This window comes from Thamnophis sirtalis, unplaced genomic scaffold (genome assembly GCF_051295495.1).
Source record: "Thamnophis sirtalis isolate CommonGarterSnake01/CBP01778 unplaced genomic scaffold, rThaSir2_p1.2 scaffold_3, whole genome shotgun sequence".
Lineage (NCBI taxonomy): Eukaryota > Metazoa > Chordata > Lepidosauria > Squamata > Natricidae > Thamnophis > Thamnophis sirtalis.
Genome location: NW_028261383.1, coordinates 117,296,042 through 117,315,071, shown reverse-complemented (window position 1 = coordinate 117,315,071; position 19,030 = coordinate 117,296,042). Strand labels below are relative to the sequence as shown.

Here is a 19,030-nt window from a genome sequence, read left to right as displayed (position 1 = left end):
GATGGATATCCACAAGGAAATTAAAATATATTTCCATGTGAATATCCATTTAGAGTAATTCTTGTGAATCTTTTCACAATGATCACCTTGTGAAAATTATCCCCAAAACTTGGCAAGCTCACTGTTCATCACTATGCACCTGTTTTACTTCCCACCAATACGAAAGTTGCTTATTTACTTCTGTTGTTGTCTTTCTGATTTTTAACCAACTAGCAAAGCATGATAGTTAAATTTACTTTTCCCATGATGAGGAACTTCATCAAAAGCTTTTTTGAAAACCTATGTATACATTGATAAGTTAAATCCATTTAACCCTCTCAGAAAATTCTACATCTACAGCTAGTGCAGAACGCAGCCGCGCGAGTGATTGCGGGTGCACCTCGATTCACCCGCATAACACCTATCCTCCGCGAGCTGCGCTGGCTACCTGTCGATCTCCGGATGCGCTTCAAGGTGCTATTAGTCACCCATAAAGCCCTACATGGCAGTGGATCTGGATACTTGAGAGACCGCCTTCTGCCAATTACATCCCTGCGACCAATAAGATCTCATAGATTAGGCCTCCTCCGTATTCCATCGGCCAGCCAATGTCGGCTGGCAACTACAAGGAGGAGGGCCTTCTCAGCAGTAGCCCCGGCCCTTTGGAACGAGCTCCCCGTGGAGATTCGTACCCTCTCCACCGTCCAAGCCTTCCGCATAGCCTTGAAGAACTGGCTCGCCCGTCAGGCCTGGGGATAAGGATAGTTACCCCTCCCGAATGATGTATGTATGTTGCTTACTATTTTATTATATGTGTCTATCTAATGTCTGTATTCCCCCTTCCCGGTTTTGTGTGAGCCGCCCTGAGTCCCCTCAGGGAAAAGGGCGGCCTACAAATACTAATAAAACCTAAACCTAAACCTACATGGCACTCTCTTAAAAATAGCAATAGCAATAGCACTTAGACTTATATACCATGTCACAGTGCCTTACAGTCCTCTTTAAGTGATTTACAGAGTCAGCATATTGCCCCCAACAATCTGGCTCCTCATTTTACCAACCTCGGAAGGATAGAAAGCTGAATTAACCTTGATCCGGATAAGACCCAACTGCCAAACTGCTGGCAGCCGGTGACCAGCAGAAGTAGCCTGCAGTACTGCACTCTAACCACTGTGTCACCGTGGCTCATGTCCCTCCTATGGATATTCATAACAAATCAGTTACTTCATAAGACAGGAGGTGCCTTATTTTATCCAGGTTACAATCTATTGAGAGATATTTTATTACTATAATTGTTTTTCTGGGGCAACAAGCTGTCATAGTCCCAAATCAACATGGACATTTCTGGGTATGATGGAAGTTATCATTACACTTTTTCAATCATATAACATAGGTAACAAAGAAAAACTAACAAAGCAAATAAGAAATACATATTTATGCCATGTGATAAGTTAGGTGTAGACAATATGGTGCTCTCCAATGATAGTGGATGATGAGCACTGTACTCTCATCTATCTTTAACATGAAAGCTCATTAAAGTGCAAAAGCTTTAGGTCAGCCTCTCTTAGTCCAATTGACTTCCCAGGAGGGGAAAATGAGAAGAAGCAATATGTACACTAACTTTTACACCTGTCCCAAAAGGTGAGCTAGGCGTCTAACATATAAATAATACATGAATAATGGCAGTGGCACGATGGTTTTGCAGTCCAATAACTAGAAAGAATCTATGCTGGGGAAATTCCCGTTTACCTAACCACAAACTGAAAGTGTCATCTGGCTGTGGAACACAAGGTAAAACCTTTAGCCTGATTTTGGTTGGTTTGTACCCAAATACATCAGCTCACTCAGCTTATCTGTCCTGCATTGGCTAAATCAGGTTCACTCCCTATGGAATTTCAGTTCGGTGCTCCTTTTGGCAGCAAAGAGGAGTTCAGGAGGAGTCTTTTATAGGACATTTATATACTGCAATGCTCCATACAGTCTATTCCACAATGTCTCTTTCTTTTCAGTAAACGTACAACTGTCGTGATGCTGCTTAAGTGTCCACTCGTATATCTAGAAAAGTAATGAATTCAACCTGCGGCATGATCAGGCAGGTCTTCTTGTCCCTGCCATCATGTGTATATTTTCCCAGAACAGGCAAGCCATGCTCTCAAAAGCAAAGATAGGAAAAAAGAAAAAAAAAAGATTGATCTGTCAATGAATTGCATGCATTAATATAATCGGAATGTGTAGGATGGCTTTCGGAGTCTGTAGGCTTGCGATATAATATTATGTAGATATAAATAAAGCACATCCACAGTTTTTGTAAAAGTACCAGGGCCTGAAATGATGAGGCTTAAATTGTTGATTCACAGTCTTATTGGGCAGTGTTGAATTTTCATTAATACAGTACACTCTTTTGCATATCAGACTTTCCTTTTCTTAATGTTGCCTGCATTAATCCTTTATCCAGTTCCTTTAAAAAAAATACTCCCAAGATAAATATTCGTTGCTAAGAAATTTTAGTGTAGCCTGACCCTTCGTTCTTTCCCTTCTGGGAAATATCTGGCAGCTTCATTGGCAGCACACGTAAAGGGTTTCTTTTCTTGGCAAAAATGACCAAATTATCTGTAGGCGTAAAGCTTCCTGGCCTTCCTAGGCCACCATAATGGGAAACCTTTCGAGCCCAACAGAAGCTAACAGTGGCACTAAGCTGGGTCTCTTCTGAACTTCGTTGACCTGCCTCTGATTCCTGAGAACCAGGGCTAGTTTTTCTTTGCAAGTCCTCGCTGGTGTCCCTGCGGTGCTGGGCTAGACTGCTCGAATGAGATGCTCCCAGGAACGTGGCAGTTCTTGGTTTGTCTTGTTCAATAAAATTCTTAACCATGGGTGATGTGTAAGTGGTATAGGCTGGCCAGCGACACACATGGATGAGATGGGATGGGATGCCAATATTCCCCGATTTCAAAGACCGATCTGGAACCCAGAAGAAAAATGACATTTTAGGAGAAGCATCTCAAACCCAAATGGCACCACCTACAAAGAACAACCTGTTTCCTACAGATCAGAAGAAACTGATTTCTTGATGCAAAGCTAGGCAAATGTTTTGAATCAGAGACATATCATGAATTATGAACATGGTGGGTCTCCTCCTAAGGAGTAGTGGCAGGATTCATTTTTTTTTTACTACTGGTTCTGTGGGTGTAGCTTTGTGGGCATGGCAGGGGCAGGATACTGCAAAATCCCCATTCCCTCCCTACTCCAGGGTAAGGTTATTGCAAAATCTTCATTCCTTCCCCACTCCAGGGGAAGGTTACTGAAAAATCCCCATCCCTTCCCGATCAGCTGGGACTTGGGAGGCAGCAAATAGATGGGAGCGGGGTCAGTCAGAGGTGGTATTTACTGGTTCTCCGCACTACTCAAAATTTCCATTACCAGTCCTCCAGAACTGGTCAGAATGCCTGTTGAATACCTGTTGAATACCACCTCTGCTAGGGAGGCTACCATGAGAGAGTTTTATCTTTTCACAAATCAGATGCCCCAAATACTAAGGCATATTTGCCAAATCAGACTGACTTTGAGTGTAGGCACATAGTCCAAAAACATCTGGAGGTGACATTTGGCCTAATAGAAAGAAATTACCAGTGGTAAATATAAAACCTTGAAATGAAAACATATGAAAATTCACACAGATAACATTTTTTAAAAAATAGCAAAAAGACTTATGGAAATTGTGATAATGCTATGGAGGAATACCGTTGTGGGGCTGGCAAAAACTATTGACTTCCTCATGTTTATTGACAGCTGAATTATTATTAGTGAAAACTTTATTATGTATTATTATTATTCATGAAAACTGCTTGTGTATTATTGTATATATGCATATATAATTCAACAAATGAATACCTGAAGGACACTTTCTCATCTGACTCTGCCATAAATAATAAAGCATCCAACCATTGAACTGTTATTGACAGACACCATCATGGAAAAAAAATCCAGAACTAAAGGCTTGGACTCCAGACATATACTGTATGTTTAAGAGGAAGTCGCACTGAGTTTCTGTCTAGACATATTTAGAACTGCGCGATAAAATGCACTCCGTTCATAGAAGAAGTGCTCTCACATGAGTGTGTCAAAATGTAAAGGCAGACAGAAAAGGAAGACCAAATGTTTTTAATTAGTAACAAGGTCTTTTATTGCTATGAACTCTGCTTCAATCTGGTTGGTGGACAGAACTGGACTCTGTTGGTGTAGGGGAGGATAATGTTGTCAGTACAACACTAGCCGTGTAAGTTTGAAAACCTGCCCATAGTAATAAAACTGACAACAGGACAATATGTTGCACAGCTACGTATTTCCATAGCCAGGAAGAACCAAAATCATGCAGCAAAGTTGTGTTTTCCACTCAAACTGGCTGAAGTGGTATAGGCGTACATTAGCTACTCCAGTGGTGGGTTTCAAAATTTTTTGGAACCTCTTCTGTAGGTGTGGCCTGCTTTCCGGGTCACTGGTGGAACCTCTTCTAACCGGTTCGGTAGATTTGACGAACCGGTTCTACCAAATAGGTGTGAACTGGTAGGAACCCACCTCTGAGCTACTCCAATTGACTTCAGCCCTTCCGTCCAATGTTTCCCAACCTTAGCAACTTTAAGATATATGGGCTTCAACTCCCAGCCAGTATGTAAAGTTCACACATCTTAAAGTTGCCAAAGTGAAGCACTGCTTCAATCACCCATTACTACCCTTCATGGCCATTGTATTTATGAACACATAAGAAAAACACACCAATGGAATAATGGGGGGGAAAATGGCTTTTTAACAAGAAAGGAAAGATCTGAGTGATGGAATAGTAAAAGGATCAACCTGCTTTTAAAAAATACAGTGAAATTGACAATTCTATCACTTTCCTCTTTTAGCAAAAGTGTTAGGACAAATGATAAAAATGTAGCATTTTGTTTTGCTTTTGTCAATCCAGGTAAATTCACCAAAGTCCAGGGATGATATCAGACTGTAACTTCACACAAAGCAAAGAGAAAGATTGAAACCTGGGAAAGCATTTCTTCAGCTGATTTCATTTCCAGCTGGCTTATATATGGGAGTCCAAGAGCTTAAGACTGCTGCATGGAAAAGCTTTAGATATTTTTCTTTGATGTTGTTTCCCACACTTATAAAATTCATCTTTCCCCAGTGAAGTGATCTATTTATGAAATTATTCAAAGGTATTCACATCCCTATATGTTTCTGGGGATTTTTTTCTCCCTAATAGACATTACAAATCTCGAATTTTATTTCTGTTCTCCAGGAGTTAATTTGCTGTGCTAATTTGCTGTAATATGAAATTGATCTTACTTCTCTTCTCCGACCCCACCCAATAGTTCGGCCAAAGCAAAGCAAGATGCAGCACAGAATCATTTATGAAAGCAGATTTATCCCTCAAGCCCTGGCTTTTTAAGCTGCTAAAGAGAATCTTGGAAACTGTTTGATGAGTTTCACAGAAAAAGGCTAAAAGATACAGGCCAGAAGCAAGATAAAAAAATTGAATGTGCTAATTCTAAAATCAAGAGGTCGTCTTTCAAAAAGGGTAAGGGGAAAGAGGTGATGTAGAAGGATGCAGGAAGTTATCTAACTCCTATGCTGGTCATTATTAGTTGGCCATGTTAAGGTGGGGCAGATCGTTGGAGAAAGAAATTCTGTTTGGAAGAATTAGCTGTAAAAGTAAATCAAGCTGCCAAAGAACATGATGGACACCCTCAAAGCTCATACCAGCCACATCATAGAACAACTGAAAGAAGTAGTCCAAAATTGGAAGCTGTAGCGAGTCTTGTCCCATGGAATTGCCATGACTCAGACATGACTGAATGGACAGTATCAACATTATCATGCTGGTCATTGATCATAAAAAGGACTGATACAGTGGTGGGTTGCTGGATTACTACTGCTCACGCATGCAACACTTCTGCACATGCACAGAAGCATCCGGATGAGTGGGCAGAGCCTCCTGCCACTATCACTACCGGTTCGGTCAAACCGGGCCAAACCGGGAGCAATCCATCTCTTCACTGATATGTTATCTAGCTCCTTTGGCAAATTTCATCCTTGTTGAAGATGCTCAAAATGTATCAACTGCAAAGAGATGGTTTAATAAGGAAGAGATTGAAAGCAATTTATAGGTCACCATTATTCCTTTCACATTGGGTTTCTTTAGAAAATGGGATTATATTAATAGCTGTATAATTTGAATGTTTTAATTCATGCAGCTCTGTAGTTGGCACGGTTGCCCCGTCAGCTCTTTGAGAAAGCAGGAGAGCTCCCGGAATCTATTCCATTGTTACAGAATATTATAACATAATCTTGAAAACCTGACAGTTTCCATCTCTCTTCTCTTACACCAGGTGAGTTAAGGTAAGGTGGGAGCAACCTTGCCTTTCTTCCACATTCCCTCCTGGCTTTCTGGTCTAAGCAGATGTTTTCACAATGGCTGTGGCATATCCGTTTCAGCATACTCCATTGAAAATATAAAGCACATAAACACTGACATGGTGTTTTATCCCATTTTTTAAAAAAAATTAAAGGCGATTCTGCCAGAAGGAACACCATGAATAAAAGTTTACCATCCAATGGGGAAATGGAGCCACAGCATATATTTTTTTAAAAAAACACCATTTCCCTAGCTTTGCAGCAGTTGGCTCATTCCTGTAAAATCAATAATATGCTTATGGCACAGACACAACTTGTGCAAAACTGCTTCTCATTGTGGAGGTCTCCTAGCTTTGTGGCAGCATTAATACATTGCAGCTGAGCCAAAAATAAATAATTCCTGCATTGAATACTATTGATGTCACACAGGCATAGAAATCCGGAGCTGTTTTTCAAACTGGCTCAGAAGCCTTGTGTAGAAGCACCCCAAGTCAAATTAGTTCCAGTGTTATGGAACAAAGCTCTAGCCTCTCACGGCCTCTTTAACATTGCACCTATAAACTCTACCACTTGGCTAAGTTTCTTGTTCTTTTTTATAGTTACTACAATCAAGAAACAATTTATTTTTGTGTTATGTCCATTACACTGATTGAGTTTACAGCACATGGGCAGGAAGCCATTTAATGGGAACAAATCCTTTGAAGCTAAACTTGGCAGATACAGGTCTTGGAAAAGATTTGACTGAAAAGCTTTTGTCAAATGGCTTTCCACTGTCGGGCCAACATGAGCATGGAGAAACAAGACCAAAACAGAATTGATGTGTTAGGAAAAGGGAACGTGTGTGTGTGTGTGTGTGTGTGTGTGTGTGTGTGTGTGTGTGTGTGTGTACAAAATTAAAACTGTGGTACTATACAAAATTCCAGCAAGAAGCTGGCAGGGAGGCCATTTTAACATTTGTTCTGTTTAAAGATAATTTGTGTGCAGGGCATGAGATGATCGTGGAAAGGGCTGGGGAACAGAGAAATAAAATGAAATCAGTTGTCTACAATTTAAAATGTCCTGATAGTGTGTAGAATTAGTAGTAAAAGCAAAGAAGGACAAGTAAAAGTAAAAATCTTTTGTAGGCGGACATTAAAAAAAATCTTGAAGAGCTACCATGATTGCATCTATTTTTTTTCAAATTTAAAAACAAAGTATTGCTAGGTCCTTAATCCCATAATTCAACGCATATTCAAAGACTGAAAGGCCCCAGCCTTGTCCCTTATTTATTTTGCCATATGGTTTTCATCCACACTCGCTCTGAGCCCCCTGATTGGAAGGCTCTCCTGTCTTCGGAAACAAGGGGGTGGGGGTGGCGAATGCTTTCCCTTTGGTCTGGAAGAGAGATTTTGTATAATGCAAAAGTCTTGTCTGTGAATAGGGCTAATAGTTTCCCTTCCACCAATATAAGTATGTGCATTTCAGTCTTTAGACATAATTCAACTAAAAACAGTGTGCTGGTCCAGTAGATGTTTTCGCTGTGTTCTTATCTTATGACATAGAAAGAGAAAACTTTCTGAATAATCAAAACTTATCATAACAACACAAAAAAGTTCATTCTAAAAGCAGCATAGGAATGTTATAATCATGTTTATATCATTTAAGGACCTAAGAAGTGTTCCTAAACTTTAGAAGTTTTTCTGTTATAACTTAACAGCAGAGGAATGCCATCTTTTTTTACATGATGCTCTCTTTTTCACCATTTTTAAAATGTTTGCTCCAGAAGATCAACCTGATCTTATTAAACCTGATTAAAATACCATGTTTTCAGCCTTTTTCAAATTGCACTGAATAAGAGTTAATTAATTCCATTTGGGTTAATTAATTTGGTTTGCATTTAATGACAAATCAATTTAACTTTGTACCTCTTAGAGTAGAATGTGAACCACAAAACAAATAATCTTGCATTTTTCCCCATTTATTAGGTTCATCAAAATGGTTTAGGCAAAATGTCCTCTGAATTCAGTGTAGCTTTCAGATATTGAAGCATTATAGGTTACATTAATGGGCTGATGAGCTTCAAAACACTGAAGGGGAATTCTGATCAATGGAAGCAATGTGGACATATGTTAAAGGAATTGGGGGCATGGCCTGTTCTATAATTCTCATGAGAGACCAAATACATAGCTTAGGAGTAGGCAGGAAAAGAACATCATGGCTTCAAAACCTAAGGGACTGGTTTGGACAGAGCTTGGCAGCACTTTTTTGTGTGGCTGTTGACAAAAATAGGATTGCCATCATGATCACCAACATCTGATGATGGATATGGCAGAAGAAGGTGGTGGTGGTGGTGGTGGAGGAGGAGGAGGAGGCACATTAGTGTGGCAGCATTATGCTCAATTAGGTCTTTAAAAAAAACAATTTGATTTAAAAGGTTTGTAAAAAGTCTGCATCTTTTTTAAAAATGGCAACTTTCTGCAAAATGAAAACTTTTTCAGAGATTAGGATTTGAAGATTGGCAGGGAAAGAAGAGATGGAAAGAAGAGAATCGCACCATATAGATTGAAGGTGACCACAAGCATACTGTTAGGAGAGAGAAGATAAATATGCACAATGGATGTGTGAGTGAATGGGTGTAAGAGGTCAAATATACAGTGAATGAAAGAAGGTTGCTAATGCTGTAGATGGGAATGAGAAGCTGAGCATCTGCATTTGGAAGAATGCAGGTAGGTGAGCTATTTAACCTAATAAGTGCTTGCATTTCTTAAAAGAAATGTCAAATCACACACTTCCACACCTGTGCTCACTGTTACCACTGCTGGAGGTGATACAAAGCTGAAGTAAATGGCAGTGCCTGTTAGTTTTTCCGAGCAAAATCCCAGAGCTCCAGAATGAGAAGAAGCTTTGTACGAGACGTGTCTGTATCATACATATTAATTTTGTAGAAAGGAACCAAGTGTTGCTCTAGTGCTGGGACCTGAAGCTGTTCTCTTTGTACAGAAAAGGAACTATGGTGGCCATGATCCTGCCAGATGTGGAGAACATTCTGCATTAGCAGGTGGTGATTTTCCCAATGTTCACATATAGGGACCTGCAAACCAGAGGAGGGGCATTTCAAGCCCCAAAATCTTCAGTTGCTCTACAACCATTTCTTCCCAGGCATCTCTGTGTGCATGTTTCTATGAAAGCACATCTGCTTTGGGATTGACTCCTTAACAACAGTTTGCTAATCCTACCACAGAAAGCATCCATTAGAAGTTCAGGAACGTTTGGTGACTCTGACCTTAATTTTAAGTGACTTTAAAGTCACTAAAGGCTTTTAAGAGAAGACCGGACAGCCATTTGTCTGGAATAATGTAGCGTCTCCTGCTTGTGCAGGGGGTTGGACTAGAAGAACTCCAAGGTCCCTTCCAACTCTGTTATTCTATTCTCTTCTGTCCTGACTTCCCTGTTGCCTGTTTCCCTGGATAGGGAATATAGCTTTGTAACTCGTGAACAGACTCTTCTCTGCCGGGTGCGAAGACCACTATGCTAAAGAAAGCCTTTGGGTGGAGCTAGTCGAAGGAGAAACTTTCAGATATTTGGGGGTGGAAGAAAGTGGGGGAGGGGAAAGAGCTTATTTATGTGAAATGCCAAGGCAACAAATAGTTGACATTAGGATTGCAAGCCAACTGTGGGATTGGGCTATTCCTTTCAGGCCTCACACAAAGGACCTCTTTTTTTGTCCTGCCTTGGGAGACAAGAAACAGGGCGAGCCACAACAGAACCCATATTGATGGTTGGGGAAAGGCCTGTGGAATTTCTGGGGAGGATTTTGCTGGCCTACAGACACAATGGACTGTGCTTTGAGATGGCAGACGACGTAGGATGGAAAGGCCAAGCAGTTTGCTTGTGACCAAATTTGCCTTTCTAACAGCCTTCCCTGCCTGCCCCAACACATGCCTCCTCACTTAAAAATGGGGAGGGGGATGAGAGTTCTTATTCTCAACAATCATCTTACTGCTTGAGATTTCTTTTGAAAGCAGCTTTCCTTGAATTGTGCCTTCAGCACTTTCGAATGGCAATGGTCAGTGTCCCCAGCCTACACAAGCAAACACATCCAGAAGATCAAAGAACACGGAAGGCAGCATGCATGTGGATGCTTCCAAACCTCAATTATGGCTGAGTTTCACCTCTTCCATCTTTCCCTGCAGAAGCTGGACAACTTTTACAACCTTAAATTCAGATGGTCACAAATGTTTTAGGATGGCAGCTGAGATGCTTCTTTAACCCAGTCCTGAGGCGTTTACATGGTGTCTTTCCTTAGTCTTTGACAAGTCTGCTCCAGGCAGGCAGTCAATCTATCTGGTCATTTTAGAAAAACTCTAGAAAGTTGTAGCTTCTTCGGGACTAATGAGATTAACCTTTTTTAAACTCAATTAGAATTTCAAGAATGTAAGAAGGGTTACTGAGATACAGAAGCATCGAGAGTTCGTCCACTCCCTCTTCACCTTCTCCTGTGTATAATTCACTACACAAATATAACCCCCTCTTCTCAACGCAGAACTTCCCAACTCCTAATCATATTGCAATAAGAGGGGAAAAAGGGATGTTATTTCTTATGCTTTCAAAGCATGAACCTGGGCTGTATAAGGCATACCAAGTTTAGCCTAAGGGTAGTCCATGGTAGTCCATGGTGTCCATTAAAGTCAGTGCCCGCCAAGTATTCTGCATCATCTGAATTTTTAAATAGTTATTTTTTTTAAAAAAATGATAAATGAATAAATGTCATGCTGCTGTGCAAAGTGGCTTTCTCTGACATCACATTTACTTCCAAGAATGGCTGAAGGCTTCACATTTGGCCCATGGAAATCCTGAAATAATACAAATGTTGGCTGACTGCAGATCCTGGGCTTTGGAAATCTATCTCAAAAAAAATGCCAAAGAAGCAAACTTATTCCATTTGCCTTTGGGTAAAATATGAGTTTTATGCTATTTTGTGAGATTGTTTATTTATTATTTATTTATTCTTCATATGTCTTAACTGCCCATCTCCCTTGTAAAGGGGCTTTGGGTGACATACACTATCATCAATAAAATTAAACATTAACGTCAGAATGAGTTAGGATTAAATGTTTTAAAATGATAAAAACAATATTATAAATGGGACATTGACCATTGTTAACACAGGCAGGAGGGCTTTTTTCATGTGGCCAGCCAGCCCCATGGTTGTGTGGGCCTCTCGCGCAAGGCTACACAGGCAAATTCTGACCTCTTTGAAGAAAACCAAAAGATTGGGGGCTTTCCTCACTTCTGTGGGTATGATCTTCCACAAGACAGGAGCAGGGGCAGAGAAGGCCCTCTTCCTACATCCTGCCAGTCAAAATTCTTTGATTGGGGGGATTTGTAGCATACCTCCCCTGCTTGAATGAATGAATGGGATGGGCCTATGTGATGGGGTGGAGCCAGTTCTGGAGGTAGCCTGGTCCTATAGGACCCAAAAGGAAACTGGTACCCAATGCAGTTCATGCAGCAAAGGTTAGTGTTGAATATACAGGAGATTATTAAGAGGCCGGCAACAGCCTATGCTGCTCTCTGATTGGCTGGGACGCAGCATAGCCTGTTGCTAGCCAGTTACCAGCCCCTGATTGGTTGGTCAATTCTGACAGTTGCTCTGGTTTTGTATAAATACCCTGGCGTGTTAACGGGGAGTTTGAATCGCTGTCATCTATGTTCTGAATAAACAGCTTGTTCTTAACCATGGCTCCTGCGTCTTCCCTCACGATTTAAAACTGGCGACGAGGATGGGATCGCGATTCCCGCAGAGCCTAGGACAGAAGCGAGGGAACAACATCAACCACACAAGCCACGCGAACATCAGCCACAAAAGCCACGCGAAAACTGTCGCCTCACAAGCCATGCGAGCGATAAAAACTGTCGCCTCACAAGCCATGCGAGCGATTGAAAACGCAGTTGAGGACCTGCTGGAGCCCAAGGCCAGCATGCGCTCAGCAGCAGCAGTAGCCACCACCGTGGAGCCTACGGTCTTCGCCAACTTCAAGGACGAGCCACAGACCATGAAGGCTCACATCCGGTCTACGCCAACTTCAAGGATGAGCCACAGACCGCGAAGGCTCAACCTCGGCTGGAACCGCCTGCCTGCCTGGGCCTGCAGCCGCGGGGCCTTTCGATCCCCTACGGCTCCAATCGCACCGCCTCTACACGGCCGCCGCCGCCTACGGCTCCAATCGCACCGCCTCTACATGGCCGCCGCCGCCGCTTCCTCCGAAGCCATCGCCGCCTGCGCGCCCGGCTCCACTCGCATCGCTTCTACGCGCCGACGCCGCTTCCTCTGAAGCCTCGCCGCCTGCACGGCCGGCTCTGCTCATCTCACGCTGCTGGCCTCACCTCACGCCGCTGGCCTCACCTCACGCCGCTTGCCTCTACATGGCCTCACCATTCTGGCGCCCCGAAGACCCAGCGAGAGCCTTACGCGTAGCAACAACCGCAGGCACCCGAATTCTGACCTGGTTCCCAGTTAAAAGGCCGCCTGGACTTCTACGGGCCTTCCCCACCAAAAGGACTCACCAGAACTCTATCTTCCGCAAACAACGACGAGGCCTGGTCTGAGGTCTACGCATGCTCCATTAGGGAAGCATGCGCAGAACTGGGGGGAAGGAGTGTTGAATATACAGGAGATTATTAAGAGGCCGGCAACAGCCTATGCTGCTCTCTGATTGGCTGGGACGCAGCATAGCCTGTTGCTAGCCAGTTACCAGCCCCTGATTGGTTGGTCAATTCTGACAGTTGCTCTGGTTTTGTATAAATACCCTGGCACGTTACCGGGGAGTTTGAATAGCTGTCCGCCAGTTTTAAATCGTGAGGGAAGACGCAAGAGCCATGGTTAAGAACAAGCTGTTTATTCAGAACATAGATGACAGCGATTCAAACTCCCCGGTAACGCGCCAGGGTATTTATAAAAAACCAGAGCAACTGTCAGAATTGACCAACCAATCAGGGGCTGGTAACTGGCTAGCAACAGGCTATGCTGCGTCCCAGCCAATCAGAGAGCAGCATAGGCTGTTGCCGGCCTCTTAATAATCTCCTGTATATTCAACAGTTAGATGAACCCTTCTTTGGGTCACGTGGTCACATTCTGCATGAGCTGAAGCTTCTGGATACTTTTAGCAATAGCAATAGCAGTTAGACTTATATACCGCTTCATAGAGCTTTCAGCCCTCTCTAAGCGGTTTACAGAGTCAGCATATTGCCCCCAACAACAATCCGGGTCCTCATTTTACCAACCTCGGAAGGATGGAAGGCTGAGTCAACCCTGAGCCGGTGAGATTTGAACAGCCAAACTGCAGAACTGCAGTCAGCTGAAGTAGCCTGCAGTGCTGCATTTAACCACTGCGCCACCTCGGCTCTTCAAGGGTAGCCCAATGTAGAGTATATTGTAATAGTCCAATTGGGAGATGACCAGGACATGAGTGACTGAGGATCTCTGTGTCCAGAGAGGGGCATAACTGGCACACAATGCAAAGACCTCCTGGCCACAGCTGACACCTGCTTGTCAAGCAGAAACTATGAGTCCAAGACAGCCTCCAAGTTATGTACTGGGTTGTGCAACCCCATCCAGGACCATAGATGATAAATTCCTGGATACAGAGAGGCCTATCCACAGCCATTCATGACACAACTCTTAGAACTCAAATGTTTTCATCGGTTGAAAAAAATTGCCTACCCCTAAACCTTTCTTGAATGCCCTCTTTTGTTACCATAACAGATCTGCATGCTTCCTTTGTTGGAGATCAGAGAGCTATCTTACTGTCAGAACATTTTCACAGCATTTGACTTGCACTTAATGGCCTCAGGAGGCGAGGCTGAATGATTGAGCAATCATTGGTTGGTGGCATGGCATTATTAGATTTGCCTAGAAATAAATTTATTGAACACAGTGAGCTTCCTTCTCTATGGAAATAAGAAGGTTTAGAACATTCTGTTTTGTTTTCCCACAGGCCTGTGTGAAAAATGTCTGTGTTTAGAACTCAGCTAATGCCACAAGAGGAACTGCTACAGGGAAAGAATGGGCTAATGGCCATTTAAAGCATTGCCAGTCCTGATCCCAAGATTCATTTAGCCAGAATAAAATGATGAAATTAAATCTTCCACTGATCTTCTACTATGTAGCAAGTATTTTCTATATATCCATATTTTTTCTACAGTTTTTCATTGCTTTCCATTGTCAGCTGCACTTGGAATTGCTTATGAGGTTTCATGTTGCCATGGATGTAGCACTGTTTAGTTCATATGTCTTAAACTACTGATCCACCATCCCAGGCATAAGAGAAGAGTAAATAGGTCAGGTAGAGAAAATGTTCCTTTTCCTCTTCCTTCCTTTTAGAAGTTTTGCTGAAGTTGGTTTTGTGTTAGTCATAATTTGGCAAGACATATGTGCTAATCAAAAAGTAACATTTCAAAATCACACTTTCCCCCCCTCTTCTTTCCTCTTTCCTTCCCATCTGCATTGCACCTTTCCTATATTCCAACGATATGCACAGAGAAGGAAGAAAATAAAAGAGTTTCCAAATCAGGAAGCTGTTTGGCAACGGCAACAAAACCAATAGATACTTTAGAGATATCCCTGGGTTAATAAGATTGCTCTTTGATTCTGGAAAAAAAAAGAACCTTAAAAATTGAAAGAGACTAAAAATATGCCACTGAGGTATAGTAGGGTGATAACTGTGTTAATTTGAATGTGAACAGAGCTTTTCACATTATCTGAGACTCTGTTTTATTAGGTTCTCAGAAGAGGGGAAAAATGTGTATTCATGCTCAAATGAACACACACACACACACACACACACACACACACACACACACACACATTCAAGTGAATCTGAAGTTGGGGTGGGCAGAGAACCTGGCCAGCCTGCTTGGCTCCATCCTCTGCTTAGCATACATCACATACCAGTGAGTTATTTGATACAAGACTAGAATCTGTTACTGTCCTCAAAGAGCATGTTAAGCCAGGGTTTTAAAAAAGTGTAATGGATGAAAATGCATTAATCCTTCATACATAAAGCTAAAGCATGATATTTGTGTTTACACATCATGCTTAGCCAATTTGAAAAAAAAAATACTAGAAAAAAATGAAGGACATTCTAGACAAGGCGACTCTGATGACTATTAAGAAATAGAAACGGTGAATTTTAGACGACTGAAATTTGTCATGCAGTCTGATTAAAATCGTAGCAAAATCAGTGGCTGTTTCCCGAAAATAGCTTTGTTTCCTTGACTGTAGAATCCAAGCAAAAAAAAAAAACCTCTTAAAAATATTGGAAAGACAGCAAGTTACTTTCATTCTAGGGCACAGTATTGCGGGGAGACTATTTTGATTTAACATACGCAGGAGTCAGTACAGTACAAGTAAGCCCAGTACGGTGTACAGACACAAAACCAAAAACTGCTTAATATGGGCAACTTGTTGTAGACTAGGCACCAGAGAAAACCAATAAAGATTTTCTGCCAGCCTCGCACCCTTTGGAGGGAACGCAAGGACACCTCTCAAGGCTCTTCAAAAGTTGTCACCCGTTTCCATAGCGAGTACATAAGAGGGAGATAATAACGATAGGGTCAATTGAGGATAAAGGCCAATTCATGTGCATTGTAAGCAGCACATTCATTGGTACTCCAAACCCTGTTAAAAAGAGACCTGCCCTTCATTGCTCCAGTGCCAAAGTGACAGAAAGAAGTGGGGTCGGCTGGGCAGAATGCTTGAAGTTAGCTTGAGCCAACAAAATAATGATACTATAAACAATGGTAGCGTACTGTAGGCACAAGTATGGCTACTATTGACGGAAATAAAAGGAGCAGGTAAGAACAACAGCAACATATTGGAAAGGGTGCAAAAAGTGGTCAGCTTGTTTCCTTTGGCACCTATTCTGTTTCCCCGAAAATAAGACCTCCCCGGATAATAAGCCCAATCGAGCTTTGGTGCGCATGCGCTAAAAGTAGCCCACCCTGAAAATATTGCAACACAGCAGCAGCCATGAGGTGACCACGTTCGCTGCCTCCTGCACCTCAAAAATAATAAGACCTCCCCAAAATAAGGCCAAGCACTTATTTGACGGGGTCAAAAGAAAATAAGACCCTCTCTTATTTGGGGGGGGGGGGGCGGAAACTGTATCAGACAGACAAGTAGGCCTAAAGAAGTAAAGCTGTTTCTATCACTGCTTCCATGGTGGGAAAGAATTTGGGTGTTTTAAGTTTTGCCTCTCAAACAGCTGTTGGGAGGTCGGCAGGTTACATAAAGAACTGAAGGTTTTATTTCCACTAAAATAATACCAAAAGCTAAAAAAAAAAAAGACGCTAAAATTGTACTTGCGTAAAAATGACATGATCTTAACCATTTCTAAGTGCTACTGGATGTGACACCTAAAAACAGGATTACCCAGCTGAGGCAGAAAAACTCTGGCTAATGGGTCCATAAAGAATAGAATGTGTCCCTGTTCATCTTAAAGGTAAAGATTCACCTTACACATATGTGCTAGTGCAGTGTTTCTCAACCTTGGCAACTTGAAGATGCCTGGACTTCAACTCCCAGAATTCCCCAGCCAGCTGGCTGGGGAATTCTGGGAGTTGAAGTCCAGACATCTTCAAGTTGCCAAGGTTGAGAAACACTGTGCTAGTCGTTCCCACTTCTAGGGAGTGGTGCTCATCTCTGTTACAAAGCTGAAGAGCCAGCACTGTCTGAAGATGTCTCCATGGTCATGTGGCTGGCAAGACTAAACACCGAAGGCTCACGGAACACCGTTACCTTCCCACCAAAGGTGATTCCTCTTTTTCTACTTGCATTTTTATATGCTTTCGAACTGCTAGGTTGGCAGAAGCTGGGACAACTAATGGGAGCTCACTCCATTACACGGCACTAGGGATTCAAACTGCCGAACTGCTTACCTTTCTGATTGACAAGCTCAGTGTCTTAGCCACTGAGCCACCACATCCCTCTTCATCTTACAGGGTTTATAACTATTCCAAGGCTGCTAGAGAAAGAGGAGAGGATGCTAGACCAGCAGATCTGATCTGACTCAGCACAACTAGTGTTATACTTTCACTTGCAGTACCGCTGTTACTATTGAAAATGAAGTGGGCGGTTGTAGACCACAGGTGGTCTCTGATCGACTACTGGTGTTTGTGGCAATAATACCAAGGCAAATAAACACAGTTGCAAAGATGCAGTTTTTTTGCTGTGAAGCTAAAGAAAAGCAAAGAACAAATAGGTTGTGGGAAAGCATCCCTATCTGCTTGACATGGGAACAAAAATAATGAAATAACAATAAAAAGAATTCCTCAGCTACTTATAGAGACAAGATCAAAAGGCTGGCATAGAGGGATGAAAAAGTGATGAGGCAGGAGGGTGGGCGCCCCCTTAGTTTAACCCAGGTCATAAACTCTTTTCTAATTCCTATCTGTTGCAAGTCACTTGACTTCATCTCTAACAAAACTCTGTAGCTTTCCCTGGATACTGTTGGCTCAAGGGAAAAACACGGCTTTAACATTAGAACAGCTCAAGATTACTTAAACCAAAATTAATCATAGCAGAAGATTACATCACAGAGCATAGCAGGGAAAACATGTCTCCAGGACATTTTATTCCAGGATTAGGTGCAAATGATGAAACACTCAAATGGGTTGCAATATGAACATTTCATCTGGAAGTGAATAGAACTGCTTCTCTTGCAGGATGTTTTGAAGATATTTTCAAAGCTGGGAGAAAAGTGCATTTTTTTCATTGTAAAAAGCCTAACTTAGACTTGAATCAGTTCTGAGGTTTATTTTTCTAATGTAAGAGAGAAAGAATATCCTCTAGAGCAGGGGTGTCAAACTCGATTTCATTGAGGGCAGCATCAGGGTTGTGTTTGACCTTGGGAGAGGGGGCATGGCCACCATGACATCATTTATATCGGGGAGGGGGGCGCCTGTGGTGGCCTAAGCACTCTGCCAGCGAAAACAGAGAACCTGTTTTCGGTGGTGACAGCATCCTGCAAGCCTCTGCCAGCAAAAACAGAACTCGGGAGGACCGCGCACGACCCTCGCAAGCTCCATTTTCACTGGCAGAGGCACTGCGGGCCACTCCTTCACTGTTTCCAGGGCGGGACAGATGTAAGCACCCTGTGGGCTGGATCCGGCCCCTGGGTCTTGAGTTTGACACCCCTGCTCTAGAGACTGAGGTGTGACCCAGTGATGCAGGATGGACTCTATTGATGCCCAGAATTGTGTGAAAACCAAACCTGTTTAGTTCTGCCACATTTGAGTTAAAAATTGGTCAAGGAAGCAGCTCTAGCTTAGAGTCAGATTGCCTGGTTTGCCTGCAGAAGAGATTATATTCAGTCCTTGGCATCTTTAGTTAAGCTTAGCAGCTAATCAGAACAAGCTCCCACCTAATATCCAAGAAAGCTGCTGCTGTCAATCAAAACCATTAGTGCTGGATTCCCTGGACAAAATAAATTCTAACTACAAACTCTTTTCCTCTGGGTCCAACCATAGTCATGCCTAAGATAAGAGACCTCTTTCTCAGTGCCTAACTTCCCTCTGGCATTCTTCTGGAAGCCAGCACTCTAGCAACTTTCAACAGCTACTAGCTCATTTATTCCTGAAGAGGTCCTTGTGCTGCCTTTGCTGCACAGAT

At 42.5% G+C, this 19,030-nt stretch overlaps 1 non-coding gene across 1 annotated transcript in view; it reads right to left on the bottom strand.

Moving 5' to 3' along the window:
- Positions 1 to 1,247: 1,247 nt before the first annotated feature.
- The window catches only part of LOC106546378 (uncharacterized), a 39,169-nt gene continuing 21,386 nt past the window's right edge, over positions 1,248 to 19,030 (bottom strand). Inside the window, exon 2 of the transcript XR_015695796.1 lies at positions 1,248 to 2,937. This is a non-coding gene — a transcript (uncharacterized LOC106546378). The remainder of the gene's footprint in view (positions 2,938 to 19,030) is intronic.